The sequence below is a fragment of the Xylocopa sonorina genome, unplaced genomic scaffold (genome assembly GCF_050948175.1).
Source record: "Xylocopa sonorina isolate GNS202 unplaced genomic scaffold, iyXylSono1_principal scaffold0056, whole genome shotgun sequence".
In the NCBI taxonomy this organism is placed as follows: Eukaryota; Metazoa; Arthropoda; class Insecta; order Hymenoptera; family Apidae; genus Xylocopa; species Xylocopa sonorina.
The window spans coordinates 363,810-389,012 of NW_027490127.1; positions in this window are offsets into that span (position 1 = coordinate 363,810).

Consider the following 25,203-nt stretch of genomic DNA (forward strand, 5'->3'; position numbering starts at 1 on the left):
ACGTCGTAGCCACGCGGTGTTATAAGTGTCAAGGACACGGCCACACAACCAAACACTGCAGAAGTGAAATCGACATCTGTGGTCACTGTGCACTGGCAGGCCATACCTTTAAAAACTGTCCGAACAAGAACAAGCCAGTAACATGCGTGAACTGCAAGAAGGCAGGAAAAACACACAACCACAGCGTCACCGACAAAGACTGCCCCTCACATATTACTGCCATAAATCAAGTACTCTCAAGAACTGACTATGGACAGTAGAACAAACCAAAACAAAAACAGGATTAGAATATTGCAACTAAACATGAGGAATACACAAGTAGTAAATTTGGAAACCAGCAAACTCATGAACCAAAAGAATATAGATATTCTCCTAATGCAAGAACCCTACAACCCGAAAGGGAAACACATTGGATTCAATAGTAACACAACCATCATAACTGGAGAAAACCAAAATCACGCCGTCCAGGCATCCATAGCCGTAAGAAGAAACAGACTTACAGTATTAAAAATTGCGCATCTAAGTAACGAACATTGTGTCTGTATCGAAATCACCAGTGAATTAGGACGGATATATATCGTGAACATGTACTTTCAGTTTTCCCACGAAATCGAGATATATCTAGAGCAGTTGCAAACAATACTTACACAGCTAAAAGGAGAAAAAGTTATAATAGCAGCAGATGCAAACGCCAAATCACCACTTTGGCACAGTAACATAACGGACGAACGAGGAGAAAAACTCGAGCAACTAATAGCACGGAATAACCTCATTGTTATAAATGAACCAAGAAACCCACCAACATATTCATCACCAACAGGCAGCTCAAATATAGATATAACGTTAGTAACATACCCAGCAGCACGGCTAATGGAGACCTGGATGGTAAAGGAGAACTGGACAAGCAGCGACCACAATGCAATAATATACAGCCTGACAAATGAAGCAAACACAGACAACACAGCGACGATCACAAGAACACCGAGATTCCGGATAAACAAAGTTAATTGGAGAAAGTTCCACGAAACATTAATAGTAGAAAAACAGGAAACTCTGCAGAACTGGAATAACAATATAGAAGAAGATATAGAAGAAGCCGCACGATCAATACATGCCTGCATTATAAATACCTGCAATAAAACCCTCGGACACAGGAAAACACGCACTGTAACTGTACCATGGTGGACTGGAGCCCTAACAGAACTGAAGAAACAAACACACAAAAAACGGAAAATACTTCAACAAACAAAAGACACCGAGAAAAGAGCAAAAGCAAAAGGAGAATACCATTCAATAAGAAATAGATACATAACAGAAATCCGAAAAGCTAAGAAGGAGAGCTGGGAAAAATATGTCACGAACAAAGGAAACGCCAAACCCTGGGGAACAGTTTATAAATTATGCATGCAGAAAATCACACCGGAACGGGCCTTGGCGACATGCGAAACCGGAACTGGACACACACTAACATGGAATGATACAGCCAGCAAATTTCTACAGTTCTTAGTACCCGACGACAACGACGACACCACAGATTCACAAAGAGAAATAAGGTCCACAATTCAAGAAGCTCCGAACACCGAGAACACAGAGAATTTTACAAACTGTGAAATAGCCACCGCAATAAGAAGCCTTAGGAACAAAAAAGCGCCAGGAATAGATAGAATAGAAGTCGAAATACTGAAAGCCTCATACAGCTCACTAGAACAAGAATTCAACGAACTCTTCAATGCCTGTCTCAAACATGGTTACTTCCCGAAAATCTGGAAGATAGGGAACATTCGTGCTATCTTAAAGGACCCTGAAAAGGACGAAGCAAACCCAAAATCGTACCGACCGATCTGTCTGCTCCCAGTGATTGGCAAGGCGTTAGAGAAACTACTAGTACGAAAGCTAACCCCAACTTTTCAAAAAGAAGACTTCGCATGGGAACGCCAATATGGATTCACAACAGGAAAATCAACCGAGGACGCAATAGTACAGATGCGAGAACTAGTTTCCAGGAGCAACAAGAAATATGTACTGGCCATCTTATTCGACATCGCAGGTGCCTTTGACAACGTTTGGTGGCCAAGTATTTTACACAAACTAAAGGAGCGGCAATGTCCGAAAAACATCTACCGGACGATAGCAAACTACTTGCAAGACCGCAGTGTAAAATTCCGAGGAGAAACCCAGGAAACAACAAAGGACGTGACGAAAGGCTGCCCGCAAGGATCTATCCTAGGCCCGCACCTATGGAAACTAGTTTTTGACGATATCCTCAGATTGCTAAGAATTTCAGGAATAGAGGCGGTAGCATACGCTGACGACCTCCTAGTACTAATATCCGGAAACAGCCGACTAGAGTTAGAAAAACAAGGACAAGCAACAATAGAACTTATCGAACACTGGTGCAAAAACGAAAAACTACAATTATCAGTATCTAAAACGGAAATGACACTGTTCAAAGGTATACTCGACCCCAAAAGACCACCAACAATAAAAATCGGAAACAAACAGATAACGTACAAAGAAACGGTAAAATATCTCGGAATCCATTTTGATAGAGGCTTATATCTACGAACCCACGTCGAAAAGCTGAAAAGTAAGTGCGAGAAGAAATTCAACGCACTTGCCAGAATAGCAAAGAGAGACTGGGGATTAAATTACAAGTGTCTAAAAGTATTATACAGGGGAGTTTTCGTACCCATAGTTACATACGCGTCTGCAGCCTGGAGCGACAGATTAACAAAAGGAAACACGGAAAAATTACACGCAGCCCAGAGAAACGCCCTACTACGAATAACAAAAGCATACAGGACAACATCAACAGCCGCTCTAAACGTTATAGCAGGAGAAATGCCAATAGATCTGACGATACAACGCGCAACATATAAATACAAAATCAGGAAAGGAATATCATTCCAAATAGAACAATACACACACACCAGCAGCAGCGAAGCTGAAACAACGATAAACAAAATAGAAACATATCTACTGACATTATGGCAACAACGATGGGACGATTCCGATACAGGTAGACACACGTACAGTCTGCTGCCTGACGTGCGGAGCAGAATGGATATGAACTGGCTGTATCTAAATCACTACATCGTCCAATTCATATCAGGACACGGCGACTTCGCGCAATACTTGTTCAAGTCAAAAATATCAACAAACAAGTATTGTGACTGCGGTACAGAAGAAACACCGGTACACACCATTTTCCACTGCAGACTACATGAGTCAGAAAGAGAACAACTGCATATTAAGTACAGAGAACAACAGAACAATTGGCCGCCAGAGACATCAGGAATTTTGAACCAGCACACCTACAAGGAATTGGTACAAACAACAGAAGAAATCTTGAAGAAAAAAGAAAAGCACTGGACCCGACGACCGAAGAGAAGAAGAGACAGGGCATAGGAGAGACAAGAGACGACAACGCAGAAGTAACAGGAACAACACGCACAACTCACAGCTACCCCGCGGGTATCGCTTTCATTCACGACAGCGATATGGTAGCGTGATTACTTGCACTAACATCGTGCAAGCCCGTATGAGACTGAGCCTTCAGCTAGCGACTCGCCTCCCCGTGGCCCCCGCTGGAAACGTTTCGCCCGTAACATTACGTTCCGGGCCAAACGGCTAAGTAGTCGCTTCCCGAAAGGGACAGTCTACTCTTCTGATGATCCTTAGATGGTGAAGAAGGGGTTTTTTCGAGTCCGCCGCTCATAACATCTACGAGCGTGACCCTTCGCAGTGGATAAACGCAACCTTCCACCTGCCGATATAGGCGAAAGCCTCGGTGCGGCAGAGCTGACGCATGCGTCGAACAAAGCTCAAATACGACGAACTGTCCTTTTTGGCCACGAGCGGAGAAGGCATACGGCGACAAGCGCGAATCCTCGAGTCGCGGGGCGTCTCTCCCACGGCTGCCCGGCCGAAGCCAGGCGCATCCCCCGGATTCTGCGATGATTGGACCGCGCGCACCCTCCCCACCACTCCTGTCGAGGGGGATGCCACCGCACAGGGCCGTCGTCGGCGAGCCAGGTGCCACCGGCAGCCAGCCCTCTCCAAATCAGTATTGATATCGCATTATTCGACGCGCGCCAACGCACGCGTTCCCTATTTTCTTCGCTCGTTCCTTTTCCTTTTCTTCTTCGTTTTTCTTCTTCGTTCCTTCCCTCGGTTATGACGGGGTTGTCGCTGTATTAGTGGCTAGGGGTATCGAGGGTGCGTGGAGATCGTCCGGGGTATGAGACGGGATATCCGTGGGTGGGGGTAATTGGTTCGGTTCGGGGAGATGATGAGTTGATTGTCGAGAGTAAAGGGGACAAATGAGGCTTGAAATATAATGGATAATGTTGGCCAGCGTTTTTCGTCAGGTAAAAAGTGAGGCGCTCACTGTTTTCAGAACGATCCGTTTTATGTACCCGTGGACAGAAACTATTTCTACCGCTGCTACGTGTTATCTGTCTGTTGTAGTAACGTAGAGTTCTGCGAACGATAGAGCGAAGAGGATAATATGTAGCATCGACCGCTTCATTATCGCGACGCTCGCATAAAAGAAACGAATTCGTAGCAGTCGAGTGCCGCGTCTCATGTAAATGAAGATCGAGCGATGTATAAATTAGCAATTAAGAGTCGAGTCGGTATCGCCTGGTTGTGTATCGAGCGACAGGGTGTATCAGCGATTAGGTGTACGGAATTTCTCTTATGAAATTCTTGCGCAGAAATTCATGCATTATTCAGACGTTGCGACGGAGAGGGAGGTTCGCGCGGCTCTGTACTCGAAGGAAGCGCGACACGAACAATTTCATCGTTTACATGACGAATCGACGTCGAACTACACCCGTACGTCATCGAGATTGCCGAATGATCTAGCACCCTTCAGCTCGAGCGCTTACTCGTCTGTCCGCGAGATCGGAACACCGCTCCGTCGCTTCGATCCTTAACGTTACACGTCTCTCCTGGGGAAACTAAAAGAGTCTAGGAAACAGAGACAAGGTGAACGAAAATAATCGACACCATATGTGGGATAGCAAAGAGACAGAAGAGAAATTCGTGCGGCATTCATCCGATACGTTAACACCGGTGGCTACAGCCCTGACGTCGTTCCAGCTCGGTCGACATCGTGCAGTCTCGGGCACCGAATCCCTGTCAACCGGATCGCGGACGAAAGGGAGAGGGTAAAAGGCAGGGGCCACCCTTCGTCTCATCATCTTTTCGCGCTCATAGCCGGGCATATCTGCTCGGAGCCAGGCCTTTGCTCTCCTCTCCTCGAGGAATCGCCTGGAAAAGCTCCGTTTTCCCTCGAACCTCACCCTCGTGTCGCCACCCCCTGTTTTCTCCCCCTCTCACTCTCTCTCTCGCGAAGTCTCCCAATGACGTAGCCAGAGCCTCGTTCCTTCTCCGTTCTGGAGCGACGTATTGATCGTCTCTCCGCTCTCCTGAAGCCTGTGCCGGAGGAGCCTGACACACGCCGCGGAGGAAAAACGAAGAATGGAGAGAAAACGTGTCCACCAGGAGAGAGATAGAGAGAGAGAGAGAGAGAGAGAGAGAGAGAGAGTGATGGGGGGTGACCCGGCGAAACTGGCTCGCCTGTCCGCGTGCCGGGATCTCGGTATCCTTGGCGAAACTGCCGCTGGGAAAAATAGAGGAGCGAGGGCACGGGGATGGGAACGGTCACGTAGTCGAGTGGTGTATACGCGTGCACAAAAAAGTACCGTGGGACATCCGAGGGCTCGTGGAACGGGATAGCCGGGTTAGCTACCGGGGGCGGAGGGCGGAATTTGAGGTTCGATTAAACTCGAGGGCGAGAGACGCGGGGGCGATCCTCGTGGCTGGTTTTTGGCCGATTGAAGACGCGTCTGGAGGCATTCCAGCGCGTATCTCCGTTCGAATCGATAATCGTGCAGGATTCACTTGCGCAAAAAATCACGCGGATATTTATTCGAGGTAAGAAAAAGAGATCGAGGAAAATCGAGGAAAATTGCCTGGGAAGTTTACCCGCGCGATATTGTGCAACTTTAACGAGACGTTATTAACTGCTCGATTCGAGGACTTTTATAGACCGGGTATTGAACTCTGACAAAGTAATTTCCATTAATCAATACCCTATCAATCTCCCGTATCTCTATTAATCTTGCGATTCAATTAAAATCGTCGAGCACATTTTTCACCGATCGCGTCCCCTCAAATGAACGAGAAAATTCAAACGAACGACGGAACGGAACCGTGGCCAGCGAGTGCAGAGGCGGGCTACGATCGCTCGAGATGTTCGACGAACGACGCGAGGCAACCGGTCGGGAACAGGAAGGCCGATAAGGGCCGGGACAACTTAACTCGATAAATCGACGACGCGTCGTTTCACCACGGCGTAACACCGTCCTCGTATCATACGCCACTCAACCAACATTCTGCCTGTCGTCCTCTACTCACGTGCAATACGTCTTCCCCGAGTTTACCCACGTATCGTCGCCTGCGAGCCTCCGTGACGAGCCTCTGCCTCCCTTTCTCTCCACCGCTTCCTTCCTGCGCGCCGGAAGCCTCGAACGCACATTTTTTTCAACCTCCCTTTGTCCGTTCCCGATGAACAGGACGAGCGTTTTCTGAAACGTGACTGAAATAAGATGACCGCGATTACCATCAATCGTTTTAATCGTACAGCGTCGCGAATTCGATAGATTTCAATTTCAAGGAATCTGTGGAATATTTGGAAGTGAATAAGAGTCGAAGGATTTCCGTAAGATCCATGGAATACGCACACCAAGGCTGAAACCTTCCGGATAGAAATTCGGGCACGGTATCCGCGCGCACAGTGGGCGGCCATGTTTCCACGGTGGCAACGAAGAAAGGAACCTTAGCGTCGGGGCTGGCGGATGCATTATACATTAACGCGGCGCGGCTGAAATTACGATCGGTTTACGGCCGGCAAAGATATGTAGAACGAACGCCAGGCTGAACTCCACCGCTGGCGGACCTCGTTTACGAGCAGCCCGTATTCGCGGTTAACGCACCGACTACATATTTATTGATCAATTCACGGGCAGCTCGTCAGCATACAGCGCAATTTCGACGGGGCCGACAAATAAGGAAGGATGTTTCGTTAAATGAAAAGCTCGGGGCAGAGGATCGACCGCCCCCGTCCGAGGGAAATGGAACTCGTTTTTGCTCCTATCTCGCCGGAAACAAGGACAACGATTCGTATTTTAGAAGAGATGTTACACACACACACACACGCGCACGCGCGCGTTCAACATTTGCATTTTAATCAGAACGAGTTCGTGCATTTCACGATTTCACGCGAACCTTCGAAATCAATTGAACGCTGCGATAGTACTGCGCACGCACAATCTCTAAAGATACTCTACCTGTTCTCTACTCCTCGAGATGCACTCGAAACCGATTTCTCTCGCAACTCCTCGGACCTTGGACCCTGGCGAACACTGCACCAAGTCGAGCTTCGTTCACCAGCGCGACGAAGCTCGTCGAATTCGTCGGACGATTACGTGGAGACGGAATCGGTGGACGCCGTCCGCGGCGATTTCCGGCGATCACCGGTTGGGACACGCGCTGCTTTGCGGAGACCTTGTCTTCGACTGGCGTCGGCCGTCATGTCTCGTGGAATGCTTCAGAAGGAAGGAACGTCCGGGCCCCGTGTCTTGAATAACAAATCCCCCGATCGCTGGTCGATTTCCTTTTCCATACGAGCGTACGAGCAACGCCGCGATTCGCATTCGTCGCTCGGCATGACTCCGTCGAATCTGGTGTCGGCCGCGCCATAAAAGAATCGGCTCGCTTCTCGTCGCCACCGGCCGCGACGGCTGTTCGCGATCGATGGATCCGCTCGTCCGATGGATTATGTCATCGACGGTGTTCGAACGTGCGATGGGATCTTCCTGTTCGTCGACGATCGACAAAAGGTCTGAAAGTTTTTGGAGGAAGTAATCGTCGAGTAATGAACACTTTCCTCGTCTACGCACGAGTCTGATCGTATCCCAGTAATTATTCTCGAGATTAGCAAGGATGGTAGTCGAAGTGAACATTTAACAGCGACGGTAAATGGAAGTTTTATGCGGCATCTTTACGAGCGACCAGAGTGCCTCTCTCTACGTTCCACTTTGTGCGCGATCGTTCAAATTATTTAATTGTGCGCGTTCTTTATCGACAGAGAGATAGCGGAAAATAGTGCAGACGTATTCTACACTTTTTTTCTATTTTCTAATTACACCCACTGAATTTTAATAAGGGAACCGTGCGCCAACTTCGGGATAAGAGATTGCTTACATAAAAACTTCATTATTCCGGAGAATGTATTCATACCGGGCGGAAGAGACGGAGGCTCGAAACTTAAAATAAGAAGTTTAATAACAGGAGCGAAATGCGAAAAGGCGCTCCTCGAAGCGTTGAGTAAACGCGCGGCGGCCACGGATCGTTCGTTATCCCGTTCCTCTCGAAACCGAGGAGCACGTTCCCCACCCGATGAGACGCGGAAGAAGTCGCGGCGGTGCTCGAACGATAATTCAACGGGGCGAACAAATTGCGCTCGGCCAGGCTCGAATAAAACACGGAGAGTCGGTTTGCAGCGGAAGCTTAAACGACTAGGCTAATGTTATTGAGATGAAGCCGAATGCCAGGTGGGCGTACTGGGACCCACCCGACAAGGAATCGCGATGCCGCCCATTCCTGGCCAGAAATTCAGCCTCCCTCGCGTAGCTTGTTCGTCCGGCTTGAAAAATGCCCTGCGTCGCGGATTCGATTGCGCCCCGCGAAGCGTCGATTATACTAACTGCTGCTTGATTAACCCTCGTCGATGTTTCCACTCGAGGACTGTATAAAATGGACGCTGATCGATGGAAATCTCGCAAGGGACAACCGTTTCCCTGACATTTCCAACAGTTCCAACTTCGCACCATCTCGTCTTAGAACTTTTTATGTTTCAGTTTCCGCCACGAACTACTGTTGGCTTCGAGAGTATGGCAAGGTGGTAAGTACGATTCCCATCTCGCACGTGTATCCTCTGCCCGCGCGTGGAAAGAAATATCGCAAGCAATTTGAACGAACAAGCTCGAAACCCAATTCCACCCTCCGACCCCCACACGAGTATCGACTATTTTTCCCGCGCACAGCTGACCGGTTAATCCGAATTTCCGCGCGTACCCGGCTCGCATTAAGCGGGACCATAAATCATGGCCGCGTAGAAAAATGGAGGGAAGTTGGAATCTGAGTGACGTCTAGTCAGAGAGAGGGCTCCCTGTCGTCGTTCACGGGGTCCGAGCGTACGCGAGGCGAGCCGCACGGTGGTAGGAGAGAGGCGCTCGAGAGTTGGGATCCCTCTCGGAGGACGTTGACGCGGGTCCCGCGGGGCATTTTTGCGGACGAAAGGTCCGCCCTATCTCGAACTCGACGTAACAGGAGATTCCGCTTTTCCGTCGTCCCTATCGCGACCAACGCTGTCCTTTATTCTACCTGCGCTCGCCAGCCCTCACACCCCCCTGACGCGGTATCTCGCGCCCCTTATTTCGTGGCCTCGAATCGAGGAACTAATATCACGCGGCAGACGTTCGAGCTGCTCCAGATAGCGCACGAAGCCGGGCTTTTCTCCTTTTGGAAAAGAAAGAGGAGGATTTTCGCAGTAGGAAATGATCCGCGAGCGCAACGCGACCACGAAGGGCTAAATTTGCGTCTCTGTGCCACTCGAGGATTTCTTAATCTACGCTCGCCTGGAGAGTTTTCGCGCATCTTTGGACGTTTGCGAGTGAGAAATGTGGGAATTAAAATGCTTCAGCATAAATGCTGATATTCTGGGGGTTGAAAATGTTGCAAGTCTAAAAGTATGGAACGCGATATACGAAGATGTTTGTAATCGTTGAAAGCAACGTGTAAGGGAAATTCTGAATGAGAAGATGATCGAAAAGAATCGCAAAGCGTAGATCGATAGCCGAGGACGATTCGATACGCGGTAGATTTCGCTTCCACTGGTACGAGAGTGTCTCTGTCGACGAAACGGACACGTTCGAACGCATTGAGTGGAGCGACAATATTGAGGCTCGATGATACGTGGCGGGGATGCGACGGAAGTAGGCGATCATTTGTCAGGGTGAAGTGGACGCGAACACGGACACGTTATCACGGCTTTCTCGGGATAATCCATCGCGTGTTCTTTAATAGAAAGAGATCTCTGCCGAAACGGGGCTGACAACGCGAATTTGTGTGTCGAACGGGAAAGATTTCCGAAAGGCCATGAATTTTTTACCCAACATACGTCTCTTCGAGTCCCTCTCTCGGTTCTAGCGCGGCGAACTTTCCTCGTTCTCGTTAATTATTCTTGAAACGATTTTTCCATTCGGTACGCAGGTTCTTTGTAACGCGAGGCGATTTACAGACGATGCGATCTTACCGCCTGTTTATCCGGAGTTCGAAACTAATTTAATAAAGCCTATTCACGCTGAAAGTTTGAGGGGGCATGGGTGGCGTGCGATTTTAATTAAAAAACTGGATGTTCGTCCAGGGATGAAAGAGCAGGGCTCGGGGTAGGTGGGAGCGGTCTGCCACGCAGTGTCGCGTTCGCCGCTCTCCGAAAGTTCCGCATTAAATCGAGTAATTATTTCTAACGATAAATAATCGCGGCGACTCGTCCCGTGGATTTCGTCGTAATCAAAATTCATTATCGGAATTTCGAAACGGGAGGACGAGAATGTACCATTCGTCATCTGCACTCGTTCAATTAAAATCCGCATTGAATATTAAAATGTAACAATTAATAAACATCGAAGAACAGTTACAGCAATCTATAAATCAACCCCGTAGCTAGTATCTCCAGATACCAGAATGAAAAACGAGCCTCCCCGTTGGCACGTCGCTCCATCACCAACAAATTCATTTATCCGCCCGGCGACCGGTTAACAAGGCGAACAGAAACCGCGATGTATACACGCGCGTAAAACGCTCCTATTAAAAATAACTTCGTCAAACATCCCCCCGTCCACTGAAAGAAAAAAAAGAAGAAAAAAAAAAGAAAATAAAAACGGAAAACCCAAAAATATGGCCGCCACAAATACGCTCAGGCTCCAGACGCGCGAGGAACCAGATTGATTTAATTCACTCCGAGGAACGCGGTAACCTTCCTCGATCGTGCTCGTTCGATTTTCAACCACCACCACCGTCGTCATCGTCGTCACTGACATGGCGCAGCACTCTCTGTCGCAAAACAAATTCATTTATCGTCCGTTGGAATAACAAGGATAAATAAAAACCGCGATACATCTCGTACATACCTAACCACTCCCTGTTATTTACATATTCTTTACATATATCCAGACAGACGTATACGGTGGCCGCGTAGCGGAGCGCGTGGGTGTGCACGAGCTCTCGCGTACACGCGCGCGTACGTACGCACGGACACGGGACCACGGGGGAGAGGTAGGTTTCTGTAAGTAGCTAAGCAGAAAGTGTACATAGGTATAGGCGGAGACGAGGGGTTGGCAGCCAGTCCAAAGCATCGAAAAGGGGGTTGGAACGTGGTGGCAGTTGGTGGAAAAAGGGGAAGGGGAAGTTGCGATTCCATCTGCCAGCCTGTCATTCTGATACTACGTAGAATGTCGGCTGTTGGCGGAGACGATCAATACATTGCAATCTATATAAAATGGCTGCAGTATCTGGAGCGTCGTGAATAAAACGCGGCTGCTTTCTCTCTCACTCTCTCCCTCTCTCTATCTCTCGCACACATTTTTCGTATTACTATTGCCCTTTCTCCGTTCCTTCGATTCGTCGTCGAAATAAAAAAAAAAGATGTCAGACGAGTCCTCGTACTCTTTCCTTCTCCCGCAAAAGAAAAGTGTACGCGTAATCGTTGATAATTTTGACCTTTTTCAGTCGAACTTTTTGAGATTGCGACGAAGAAGGGGCGAACGATGCGATTACGAGCTTCGCTTTGGTTCAATTTCGGGAATTTGCGAGATAAAAAGCGTACAAATCGAGACTCGGCAAGTGGGAGCATAGCTGTTGAAAGTTTAATTCGTGGATGATGAATGATTTGACAAATATCATGATGAATGGCTTCTGGTGATCACAAAACGGAACAAGCTTCTAGAAATCGTTGCTGGTGGTAATGTAACGAATGAAATAATTAAAGCGTAGAGGAATTTTTAGATTAAAACGGAGGTTATAAACGAATTTTTGGAGGAACTGTACGGGGATACAACATTTCGATTACGTTGAAAGGGGATGGCAGCATCCCTTTTTCATTGGTGTCGCAATTCCGGTTTACATGGAGGCGAAGCAAACAAATTAATGGTGAAAAAAAGTAGCTGACAGTTTGAAGAAGGATCGTGGTAAAACAATAAAATAATGAAGATAAAAATGAGGTCCATGCATTAAGGGTTTTGTTACGGAAAGGTGTGCGAAAAAAGAAGCGCACGAGTCGGATGGTCATGGTGGCTCCACCTTGAAGACCCACGGCGATTGAACGCCGTTCGAGAGGTCACCGGTAGGTGGTGTCAGCCATATTATTTATTTGTTCCACTTCGCAAATTTGGACAGTGAAAAAATTCCTCTCAATCTCGTTCAAAATGAAATGATTTTATTCCATCCCTTTACCATCTTGAAGAATGGTAACAAACATCTTAATGTGAACAAATTTTTAACTATTTTTATAATTTTCAACCTTGTTTGTCATAAGCAATGATTTACTATTCTACTTCATTTTCATATACTACTTGATTAAACGTTTAAGCAATTACAGAACAAAAATTTGAGAAGAAATAACAACGTCTACTTGTCAATTATAGAAATTAATCAATCGCGCACAAAATTTCAATATCTCCAGGCCAATACGTATCGTGATCGATCAAGTATATAAAAGTTTATCGAATTAATCCATCGTTTCAAGCAACGTCAATGAACGCAATTATTTAACACGTGTTTCGCTACATAGAACACTAAATTCGATCGAAACGAGACAAACTGCAATGCCGACGAAGCATTCCTGGCACAGTCTCAGAGGCGAATCGTTAACAGCCATGAAATCTCAACGTTTAAACGCACTTACGTTAATATCAATTTTATTTTGCAGCACTTTGAGAGACGGAAAGAGCCGAACAACTCAACGGACGCCCACGTCCGCGTAGTATCGTCCGGCAACGGACACAGACCGGTCTGAAGGCAATTCGCGCGATGCGACGGAGAGCAACGACGCACGACTTAACGACGACGGTGGTTCGGCTAGGAGAAAACGAAGAAATCCACGGTGACGAAAGGAACGAGGCTCGAGAGTCGATGAGGCAACTGCACGGGATCCAGGTCCAGGCAGAACTAACCCGGGTTTCGTGCAATAAAGGGGATCATTTTGAATCTGTGTGCTGAAATTTATGGTCCCCCACCAGCCGTAGCCCGACTATAGGGCCGCGCGGTAAAGGACGGCTATTAATTTTACGTTTGTCGTGGCGAGCGATTCGTACTCTAAAGGACTTCGCTTCCTACTCAACTGGCGAAAGATTTAACGTCTCCAGTGAACGTAAATTCCATCCATTTAAACCATTTACATAAAAAAAAAGACTCTCCTGAACGATAAGAACGTCAAAACGGAACCTCTATGGTTGTACGAAAACCGATAGAACAGGATGGCACGAACAACGGATCGCTGAACCTACCACTCCCTCCATTTATGATTCTAAATGATCCTCGACACAGTACCTTGAACAGAATTGTCCGTAATTCGAGCGTTCTCGTTCGCAGGGCGATCCTCGAACAACGTAGCCAGCACCGAACCCGTCGTAAACTTGGTCAGCACTGAGGAACACGCGGTTCAGGCTCGCGCACGCGTGCACCCCGAGGTGGCCGTGCTTGCACGCGGTCGCCAGCCGGGATCCCGAGTCCGGGTTCCAGGTGATGTTGGCCGGTCGCCTATCTTCGGGGTTGTGCTGCAGGGAAACTGCGAGGGGTAGTATCACGGGGAAATGATTTATGACTTCGGGGGACCAGGTAGGGCGCCCATTCAGCATCAGCCCCGTTCTCTTCTTCCACGCCGTGCTTCCTCTCTGTGCTGGAGCCGCTCTTCTCCCCCTTTCAGCATCCGGCGACTTCTACGGTGTCAATGCGTTTTCAGTTGGCCTATTTGCGCGATACAAGTAAGATCCGCCAGTCCAGCCGTTCTCGTGACGAGTTAGCGACGAGTTATCGACGAGTTCGCGACGGAATTATGCGATCCTGGAAACAACGGCGCGCGAGAGACGAAGAGTCGTCGATGGTGATCGGTTCCTTGGGTGTCACTTGACGATGGACCTCTGGAGGACGTTAATTCGAGAGTCGTTCGCGTTTGCGGTAGGTTTTGATCTTGTTTCTTGTGCTTTTTCGGTGATCCAGAAGGTAGACGAGGATGAGGGTGTCTCAGTGTTGTTAATTGTTTTAGACAAGAGATGTACCTCTGTGTTTGTACTAGTAGCGATGGTTTTTGTGTCTGGAGAGGTAGGAACGGTTTAAAAATCCAATTTCCGCGACAACCATCGAAACTACCCAACTACCCTTTCAACCACTGATCAAACGAAACCACCATTCCATCCGACACTTTATTCATCCCAATCGTATCGTCGTCCAATCATGAACGGTCTGGTCGTCTCCCGCCCAGCATCCTTTATCCCTCAATATCCGTTCTCCTCTTCATCTCTGTCACCGTTGCCTCGATTTCTCTTGAGCGGCGGTCGCGTTATTAGAGCAACGAGATTTTATTAAACCGCGGGCCCGGTCGCAACGAGCGAGGCGCGTCTCGCCGCTTATTGCATGCAAAGTGAAAAACTTGCCCATCGGGTTGACCATTATATTACACGGTCCCGCGTGATGGTCTCCGACCGTCACCTCCTCTACCCTCCCAGGCGTTTCGCCCACCGTCACGAATTTGTTCTTAGACGCGCGGGACAGTCGGACGTCGCGTGTTACAAATTAAGTTACATAAATTCAGCCGCTACCCCTGCATTATGCACCGCGGCCGCGATTCCCGGAGGCTAATTCCCTGCCCGCCAGGTAGAACCAACGCGGCGTCCTCCTCCTCCTCTTCTTCCTCGTTTTGCTTCGCACGTCCAGCGGATCGAGCGGAGATTCGAGCTACGCTCGGATCGCCTTTTTCTTTTGCCACCGCCTTAACCAGTCTCCGGGATATCGGGAATTGGACCTGAGATTGCAGTCGCCAGCGTTCTCCGCCGCGAAGAAACATGTGTTTAACGTTTTTGCCTCTCGATTCAGATTCGAAGCGCGCGTGAACAAGAGTGTAAAGTGCTTTCATTTTTTTTTTTTACTACGAATCTCCGTTTCTCCTTCCACGTGCGATTTTTAATTAAATATCGTCGATCGAACGTTCGCATGGAACGTCGAAACGATGGAACCTCGAGTGTTGTTCCGATTAAAACGAGACGAGATCGTGGCTGGCGAGTACCTCCGAGGAACGGTACTTCGTCCTGGTATATCGACCGGCTGCGTTGCACTGGAATCGTCGAGGAAACGAAAAAAAGGCGGGCGGGAAATGAGGGAAAAGACAGACGCGGTGTCAAGGCGGCAACGACGGCGGCGGCAGCAGCAGCAGCTACCCCGAACGATCATCAATCATCAAGAGCGAGACAATCGAATAGCGCAGCCAACCGGCGAACAGCTGTCGCTTCGCTGAACTCTAACCGTACACGTTACACGGTGTGTTTTCCGAAAAGGGAAAATATCCTGCCGCGCGGTTTTCCTTCTCCTCGGTCGCTGTACAATGTAGCAATCGCGAGTTCGATCGCGAGCTTCTTTCACCTCGATCGTCGCACAATGGATTCGCTCGAAACGAGCGCGTTTTTGATTAAAAATTAAAAGGACTTTGGAGAAGGAAGGAGGCACAGTTGGTCGATTTGTCTATGTAATAAGGGACGAAGGGATATTTCACGAGTGGAAGGTAACGCAGGCACGGTCCGCGTTTGAAGGAGGCCCAGCGATCCTCTTCACATCGCTTCGTATCATATCGTAACGCTTCCATCAGATTTCACCGCCATCCCCGCGCGCTATATTGCCTGCTACGTTTCATAAATAACTCTCATATTACGAAAGAATACAATTTCAATATTACATCCGATGGGTACGCCAATATCGCTCGGACGCATGATAGATAGGCGAACGTTATTGTCTTTAGAAAAACATAACCATTTATTTTAGAAATCCACAATAGTGCCATCGAATTTTAGTTACACCGTTCGCGTCCCGCGTTAAATAAATCTTCTCCTATGTCTGCACTCGTTCCGTAAAAGTTACGGGTGTACGATAATTTTTATTATTAATTCGATCGATCCTGTTCCATATATCTCGTCATTCTCAGCCAAGATTTTAAAGGTTCCTCCTCTTGCGGTCTTATTAAAAGATCCTTTTGATGTACGCTGGGAGCGCGGCAATTCTGAACGCAATTTTCGTCCAAGGGACAAATGCTTACGAATGTTCGCGGAAATTCGTCGAAAAGGGGGAATACTGGAATGAAGGGTACGAGGTGCCCGTGGGACAGAGTGAAAATATGAACGCGGGAACTAGAATTATATTAATAACGTCGTGCTTTCATCCCTCGAACTGACGCGACGGCGTCTCGGCGCTTTAATTAAATTTTCGTGCGTTTTATACCGTTCGTCGCGTTGCCACGCTGTTGTTCCTCTTCGATCTCGAGAAAAACTCGTGAGATGGAGACCTAATGAGGATCTTTCTCGTTTTTTACAGCGAGGGGAAGAACAGAGCCGCCATTAACATTCGCGTTGATACATTCTCGCTGGGGGTAGCTCATCTAGGAACAATGGGGGAGACTAGAAGGAACTTGAGCTTTTCCACGAATCTAACGTTGGTAAGGTAGGTCTCTTCGATGGATTACTCTTAAGAAGGAACGGCCTGAGTTAGTACTGGATTGCCCTCGATAGGTGGCATATAAGATGCATTTGTTTGCCACTACCATTTTAGTTACCATTTTTATCGTGCAATTGAAAATATTTTTCTAATTTTTTTGAACAATTAAGTTTGGAATATTGTTAACCTTAAACAGGTTATCAACTTAATTTTTCGTTAGAGCTAGTTGCAAATTTGGTCCTCGATGCCTCTCCAATTTAATTAAAAGTTAGTTTATTGGTAAAGGGTATTCGATATAAGGGGAACAAAGAAAGTAGAGTATAGTAGCTGACCGTGAAACTGAACCTTTTACAAGATCCACCAGAAAAGTTTACCCACTCCTTCAGCTACCTACGTCGAACAACAATACCTTCTCGAGTGTTAAACGACACCCTGGCGCATGGTTCACGAAAGGAGAACAAAAAGCTCGTCAAACGAAAATGTATACTAATAAACCCTGCACACAGAACCTCTTCAAGTTCACCCTTATCACTTTCCCTCGAAACAGTAAAGGGGAAAAAGATTCGGCTACGATCTGGCAAAAAGAAACACCCCCAAAAATCGAACGATCGAGCATCTACCGTGACATTTACGAGAAGAACTAAGCGGCAGAAAAACGGGGTAGATTGCAAAAAAAAGTAAACAAGCCGTATAGTTCGAACTACCCTCCGCGCTGGTCCACATTTTTAGCGTTAATGCAGTTTAGAAAGAGGCGTCGCGAGGCGAGAGAAGGGGGTCGTCGGCCCAAGATTGATATCTCCGTAACACGATTATCAGCGAAGGCGTAGACGTAGCCAGTCAAAAGTAGCAAGCAGAGACGGGAGGGTTGTCACCCTTGTCTCTCCCCGAGCAGCGTGAGAAGCCAGCCATCTTGAATGATGTATGGCGCCGGTTACGAGGTCGACTGAGCGGCCATCACTCAACGCTGAGCTCCACGGCTTTTGGGGACACACGTCCTCGGGACTCTCGTTCTGTCCGCTACTCTCTGCCCTTCTGTCTGTCGACGTTCACGCTAACTGCGACCATTCTCCTTATTTTCTTCTCCAATCGATATCGTATACCGATACAAGAATTTCCAGGGCGACATTTTGTTTGTTTGTAACGGAAGAAGCTTCTGGAGCGGCGAACCGTTCCAGAGATACAGCTGAAAATTCAGTTGAAAGAAAAGGTTCGACCGTTACCGAGGAAAAGTCACAGTAGCCATATGGAGAACTCTAAATTGTACTTTTTAGCAGTAAACCTCCCGCAGGAATCGATTTTACATTTCGGCTAATCCTGTTAGCTTCAATAACTATCCAGCACTTGTTCTGGAGCCTAAGCTTATCCGTTGCGGCCGTTCGATAATAAATGTGGAGGCTTGTTTGCGCACGACTTTATGGAACCGCCGTTTGTCAAACGGCCGTTACTCCGGTCTACCTCAACATAGATTATTACCTCCTTTGAAAGCATAGGTCACAATTATACCATAATTCCGCGTAACCGACCCTCTGTTTATGGTGTCCACCGTACCTGGGCTTACCTGATCCATTCCAATTGCAATTCCGCCTTGGCAGATGTCTATGCCTAATCCCTCCATGGGCGTTCCTTAACCCTACGCTTTTGACTTTTACCACCGTGACTTCTGTTTCATGCCCCTAACCACGCGAGCAATTAGAAATCGGCCATAATCCTCGTCGGAAAGTCACGTAGTCCATTTCTGGTAAAAATATATTCCATATAATAATAGTGATCTACTATTAGTCACTGGAGCCTATTCCGAGAATCGCTTAATGTTAACCAGTACAGAAAATAGAAGAACAGAAGGTTAATTCTATGAGATTTCAAGCGCGTTCCACAATTTCACCTGAATTCGAGTTCCACCCATTGCAGCCTCGTCCACTATTCAAAAAGAAGGGGTCGTCGAAAAAACTATTCGAGGCACATTCCATCGAGTGACTCGAATTTAAAAAAAAAAAAGGATGGAATAGAGCGGAAAATGAGAGGAGGAGAAGGCAACGAGTCGAACAGGACGGAGGGCAGAAATTGATGGGCGTCCGCGCGCGGATACGGTGGCCGCGTCGCAGCGATGGCACGTCCGTGCGCGCGTAACGAAAAACGGTCACCGTTTCCATATGACGGGCCGTCAATGACAGTGGCCCGTAATCAATAACCGCATCAAGCTTACACACATCGCCCCTCCCGCGCCGCAGAGCCATTCCGCGGTCCACCCCCTTCGATCTTCTTTTCGTGCCGTCCCCCTATCGCCGTATTTAATATGCAATACCCCATTTACCCCATTGAATACCCCGGCGTAGCCACTCGAGGGAAGCTCTGCGACCCACATTTCCTGCGCCCCCTCTTGTTCCGTTCCTCCGCAATCTTTCGTCAAAGATATCGAATCCTCAGCGAACAATCGGCAACGCGAACTCGCAAGAATCCGATACGCTCACCAACGCTCTCGAGAGCACGCTCTCGACCACCGTCTCCTTCGAGAGACGACTTAACCGTGGCGAAAGCAGTCCGCTCGGAAACACCGGCTAAACTGAATTATACAGGCCATTGCAATTAATTAGCCTTAATAAAAATTATACGAAGAATCGCAATTATAAGCGACCGTTATCCTCGCGGTATCCAACCGGGGCGGGGGTTAGAGTTCTCCTGAGGGGGGAGCGAGAGGCAGGGAAAGAGCGGGCAAGAAAGAATCAGAAGAGAACCCGGTTGATTTACCAAGGAGAGGGGCAACGCGGGGAACGTTGGCAGGCAGTTTGTGGGTAACCCAGAGAGAAGCAGAGCCGCGCCGCAGCCACGGGAAGCAAAACGCTTGGCTCGCTGGGGGTGCGCCGTGAGGGGCGGGGGTGGGATGGAAGGATGGAAGCGAGAAACGAGGAGGATGAGTCCGGTCGCCGGTGGCATGGAAGAAAAGAGAGTCACGAGATGCCGTAGCTGCCCTCCAGATGAGGGGGAGGAGGGCTTGGGGGGAGAGAGAGAGAGAGTCGGAGAAACGGGGTGGTCGGTGCCGGATGAAACCGGGAAATCGTGGGTGGGGGACGGGAGGGGCCGTGGAACCGGTGGACAAAACGAGGCCTGGAACAGCTCGTTGCGGAGGGACGAAGAGAGACGGAGGGGAGCGAAGGAGAGGCCAGAGGGGTCGGTTGCTCGCTCCAGAGCGGAAAAGGGGAGGTTGGCCGGCGATAGGAGCGCGGAGGGGGTCGCGCGGTGCCGCTCGAGAAGGGTGACGGCACGCGGATCCTCCCGGAGCACCGCGCAATCCCGGGGGCCGCTTTAAATGAGTCAGCGTTTTTATGCCCCGCGAGGTTGTCAAAGTGCAAACAGCGCCCGATAATATATCATCCGTTGCGCAAGCAACCCCCTTCAACGCCGAGACACGGTGCCTCTTCGCTGAGGACGCGTCCGTGGGCTAGAAAAGGGTGGACGACGGCCAGCAGACGGGCTGTTGTGTTTGTACAACCTGTAATAATGAAGTTTGATAATCCTGGGTGCACCGAGTGCAGTCAGGTGATCTCTGATACCGGGAATCCGGTCGGGGTGAAGCGGAACGTAGCTGACAGGGTGGTTGGTGGGTAGTATGCGACCTTGCGATCAAGTCTCGGAAGATGTCGTCAGGGAATTATATCGTGGATGTAATTTTATTCTCTCACTTGCGGGAGTCTTGATAGAAACGCTGGTTGTAAAAGTTAATTAGGGCATGATCGAGAGACACTCCAGTGGATGTTTGAAAGGAAAACTGACAGGCTAAAAATTTGGAAGGTGAAATGTGAATTTATTAGATTAAGGTAATGAACGTAAATGGCTCTTAACCGTCGTAACGTCGTATCTCTCTCTTAATCTGAACATCAGCTACTTAACCGAGCATTGTTTTACGGCGCTCGTAACTAACTTTTTACTTTCGTGCGAGTATGTCTGGCGGAAAGATCAGGCGGAAGTTAGTGCGGCGATCGGTCCCGTGCGCAATTTGCAGGCCGTTGCAACGGTACGACGATCGACTCGCTGCAGCATCGAGATAATAACCGAAATCAATTACAGGAGGCATACAATAAAACGGGCAACCGACCATGTCGGGTCCCGCAGTCTAAACGGAACTGCGTCACGGTGTTGGCCTGTTTAGATTTCAGCGGTTGAAGGAGGCGTCGTCTTGTCGACGGTGTGGTAAATTCCGTGAATGACCCTGGAACAGCCTGTCTGCCATTTTGGCTCCAAGGTATCAGCAGTAAATTATGAAAATTTCCATCCTGTTCTACCGCTATAATAAAACACTCCGCTGTAAACCGACCGATTGTGCGGCTTTCCTCCCTTCTTTTTTTTTTTTACTTCTCTTTTTCTTGCGTCTTATTGGGAATTTCCAAACCCCTTGACACGCTTCCTAACTTCTATTTAGAAATATTTTAATCCTTTTATTGAAGCGTATGCCTCCTGTCTCTTTTTTTTTTCTTTCGTAAATGTAATGTTTGTACAACATTGTTTGTACGATGAAGTTTTACGTTTTATGCTTTGTGCCTATAAGTAGGGAGAGAAAGATAAAAAGAGAGGGAAAGATTTGTCGAAGAATTTGCAGCGGAGAATCGTCGACGGTGTCGCGTTGACGACGGCGAGTCAGTTCCATTAAAATACGATACAAGTTGGCCGTGAAGAGCGACAGCCCACTGATTTTGTATTCAGCCAACTTCCGTTATAAAATTGCGAAGTTTTTTGCGCGACGCTGAGACGCGAGGCAAGAAGGAGGCGAGAGGCGGGAAAGAAAAATGGTCGAGCGGACGCGGACGGCAAAAATTCTGCGAATTCAAAACTTGCGGTTCCGTGAACACGGTTTCTTCCGATGAAAAACGAATGAAAAAAATAGAAAAGAAAATGAAATAACGGGGTGAAAACACGCGGAGCAAGAAAATTTAACCAAAAGCTTAGACTTCCGCTAGATTAAATCACTGATTTATTAGAATTACAGTACGGGAACTTTATTTTCCATATAAATTTGTATTCTAATATCTACTTTAATAACTAACAATATAGACCGTTATCAGATTAATTAAAGATTTATTAGTATAGCCAGAATTTTATTTCTCAAAAAAATGTCCACCATTTAAAACAAGATCAACGCGATCCGAAGAACTCAACACGACTCATCCGCTGTCGCCAATAAACATCCGCTGGCGAAAGTTCACGGGGGTTTCCTTAAAAGGAGAGTCCTCTAACTCGGAAAACTCGAGAAAAGTCGATCGAAGGATGACAGAACGGTAAGAATCTCGGGATAGCTGATGGGGAGGAGGTACGAGGAGATAGCCGTGGCGTAGGACGAGAAAGGGGAGGAAGATCGACGGGACGAGGGTGACTATGACGCGGGACGTCAACCAAACTGACGGGGTAGCTTTCGCTCGCGCGAAACCAGACGACGACGACGACGACAACGAGGACGACGAGGACGAAGGGAAAGTCGGAATAACTTGGTAAACTTTAACCTCCAGAGTATAAAAGTGGGATGTGCCTTCTTTTCTATCTGCTCGCGAGGATCTCGGCATCCGGCATCGAGGCTGAAGGAAGGCTCGCCCCGATAAAAACGCGTCATATCCGCGACTGGTTCTTGCGTTCGACACGAAAGTCCTCGCAGCGAGGAACGATCGGTTCTCCTCTGACTAGGAAAACGGGGAGCGCTGTTCGTCTCTGTTTCGTCGCGATTGATATCCAACCGTTCTTACAGAGGGTCGATGGTCGCTGAGGATTGCTCCAGGGAAGACTGTTTCGGAAATGGAAGTTTGGACCGTAGAAGTGTCAAAGGGTTTATGGCACCCGCAATTTCTGTATCTGCTATTATGGAATTAGCCTCGCGACCCGTTTCTATATAATTAAACGAAATTGGGGCAGCACTTTTCAATTAATTCATATCCCGTCGTTCATTGGTACCTGCGCCTAATCCCTCGCCATTAAAACCATCAATCCGGTACCACTCAGTGTACCGTACCGACCGCCCGGCCTCACCCCTGACGGCCAAGTACAAACCCAATTGCGAGCATAATCCTGGTACACGGAATAACCCCGACCATATTCTTGAGCGGCGTGGCGGTCGTGTAACTTGTCCACGCGATAGAAGGAGAGGGCGCGAGACAGGAAAAGGGTGCAGGGGATGGGTGTTAGAATACGGGTAGATAGCGAGGGAAGGCGAGGACACAGGTATAGAGGGACACACGGGTGTGTAAGGCGACGAGGCCGCGTTAGGGAGAAGGACAGGAAGGAGGACGGAACACAGCTCTGGATGGAGAGGGTGGGCGGCCAGGCGCAGGGAGGTTTCCCGACCCTTAGCAACGCTCTCGCGACGCGCTATCCTGCGGATAACATCAGCGGCTTCAGGCCAGGAAATGAAAATCGCGCCGACACTGTTTAATTTAGATAAAAGCATATGTTACACGACGAGCCGCGCGGAGGATAGGGCCGAGGGGACCGCAGCGATCGGGCAGACCCCTCGACGAGAGACAACAGCGTGCCCTCTCGCGGAGGGAATTCTTTTCGACGCGTGCCGTACCGAGCTTCGGCTCACCCCTTGGTTTTCTATTAAAAGCTTCGTCGCGAGTTATTTGCGACAGGTTGCTTTATGCCTGCCAAGGTGTTTCAGATGAAAATATCACCTTCTGTTTCTTATTCGTTTTTCTTTCTGAAATTTTGTTCGCAGCGAAGCTTTTGTAATATTATTTTACCTTTTATTTCAATGCGTCGAATGCAAATATGGTAATTCCTGTGCTGTAAAACAGGTAATACGGATAAACGTGAAGATTAATATCGAGGAGTCATTAGAGATTCAAGGAGCCACGTAAAATCCAAATCCCTGCTATCATCCAGATAAACCGGGCGTCCATCTTTTTTTTATTCAGAGGCGAGGAATTCATACGAAACAAGGTGGCGCGAGGGTAATTCGGTCGTAATTACTTTTCTATATTCGAGATAATCCCTTCATCCGGTGGCTGTCGACCCTTTCGCGTCATCCCCTACCCGCTCCCGGCACCGACATTCTTCGTATCCCCGTTTCCCCCGTTTTCGTCGCCCCGACTGGCCTCGACCGAAGGCAATCCACCGTCAGACCCCGTCAAACTTCTAGATTACATTATACAAAAGCGTAGGCACGGCTCGTCGATCTCGAAATCCGCCCGCCACGGGAATATTCGACGCCATTCGAGAGCAACCCTCTGCCCTGAAATTGCCGCTGATTTAATATTTATGGAGGGATGTATTTACTGGAAATTGCATTGTTTTCCAAGCAACGAGAGAGTAACTTTCTTTGACGTACCGTATCGAGCCCGTCGAAATTACTTTATGTCGTTTGCTAAAAATATGAGACGAGTCCCTTCTCGTCGCGTGTTTTACGTAGCGAGGTTCTGATCGTTTACAACCGCGAGGGACGGCCGGACAATACGATCGTCGTTCATATGCTCGATAGCAAGAAACACGTATACACTTTCAGAGTCGTAAAAGAGCACTGGCTCGAATAGGTATATCGGTTCATCTGCCACGTCACATTTCATGAATGCCCCATGCACAATTATCTAATGGAAACAAAACGCGATAACCATCGTAGTTATAATTTCCAACCTCAAAGCTCTCTTCCACTTGTCATGAAGCTCTGGGCGAAACGGGTCTGCCGCTTGACTTTTTCAGTTCCCGTTCGTTCCTGAAATGAAAATTGTACCGATAGTTGTTAATGTTCCGCTGAACATTTCATACAAATACCTCGCTATGCATCGGTTGATTCAAAAGTAGCGTACCGTAAAGTTCCCAACAAAATCTCTCACACCAGTGGTTTTTACGACCTAAATATTCGACAGCAACCCCGTTAGAACCCCGACGAACGGTATTTATACAACATTCGTAACGGAAAAATCTCGCAACTCCTGGCGGTCACGTACGCAACGATCGATCGCGCTGGATGAGAGACCCTACGCGTTGGTGCACGCGTAAGCGGGTCAACGTTAGCCTACATTCCGATGTGGATCGCGGCTGGCGTAATCGCGCGTCGATCGACATCGTAGGATTTCCCACACTAATCTGCGCGGCGTAAGGGATGTTAAAACGCAGGGATTAGAGCGCAGCCTCGATAAGGCGTTTACGTCTTCCGTGGCTCTTACGCGGAACGAAGCCTTTAACGTCCTCCCGACTTTTCCAGCCACGTTTATCCCGCCGCCAGGCTGGATGCAGCCGAATGGAAAACACCTCCGTTCCGTAATTTTACAGCGTAAAAATTGCCGCGTAAGAAGAGAATTAACGAAGAAAGAAATAGCGAGAGGGTGCGTTCTTTCTCACCCACCCCTTTACCCTTGCCTTCGAGGCCAGCACACGATATTCCTTTCCCTTCGAACGATT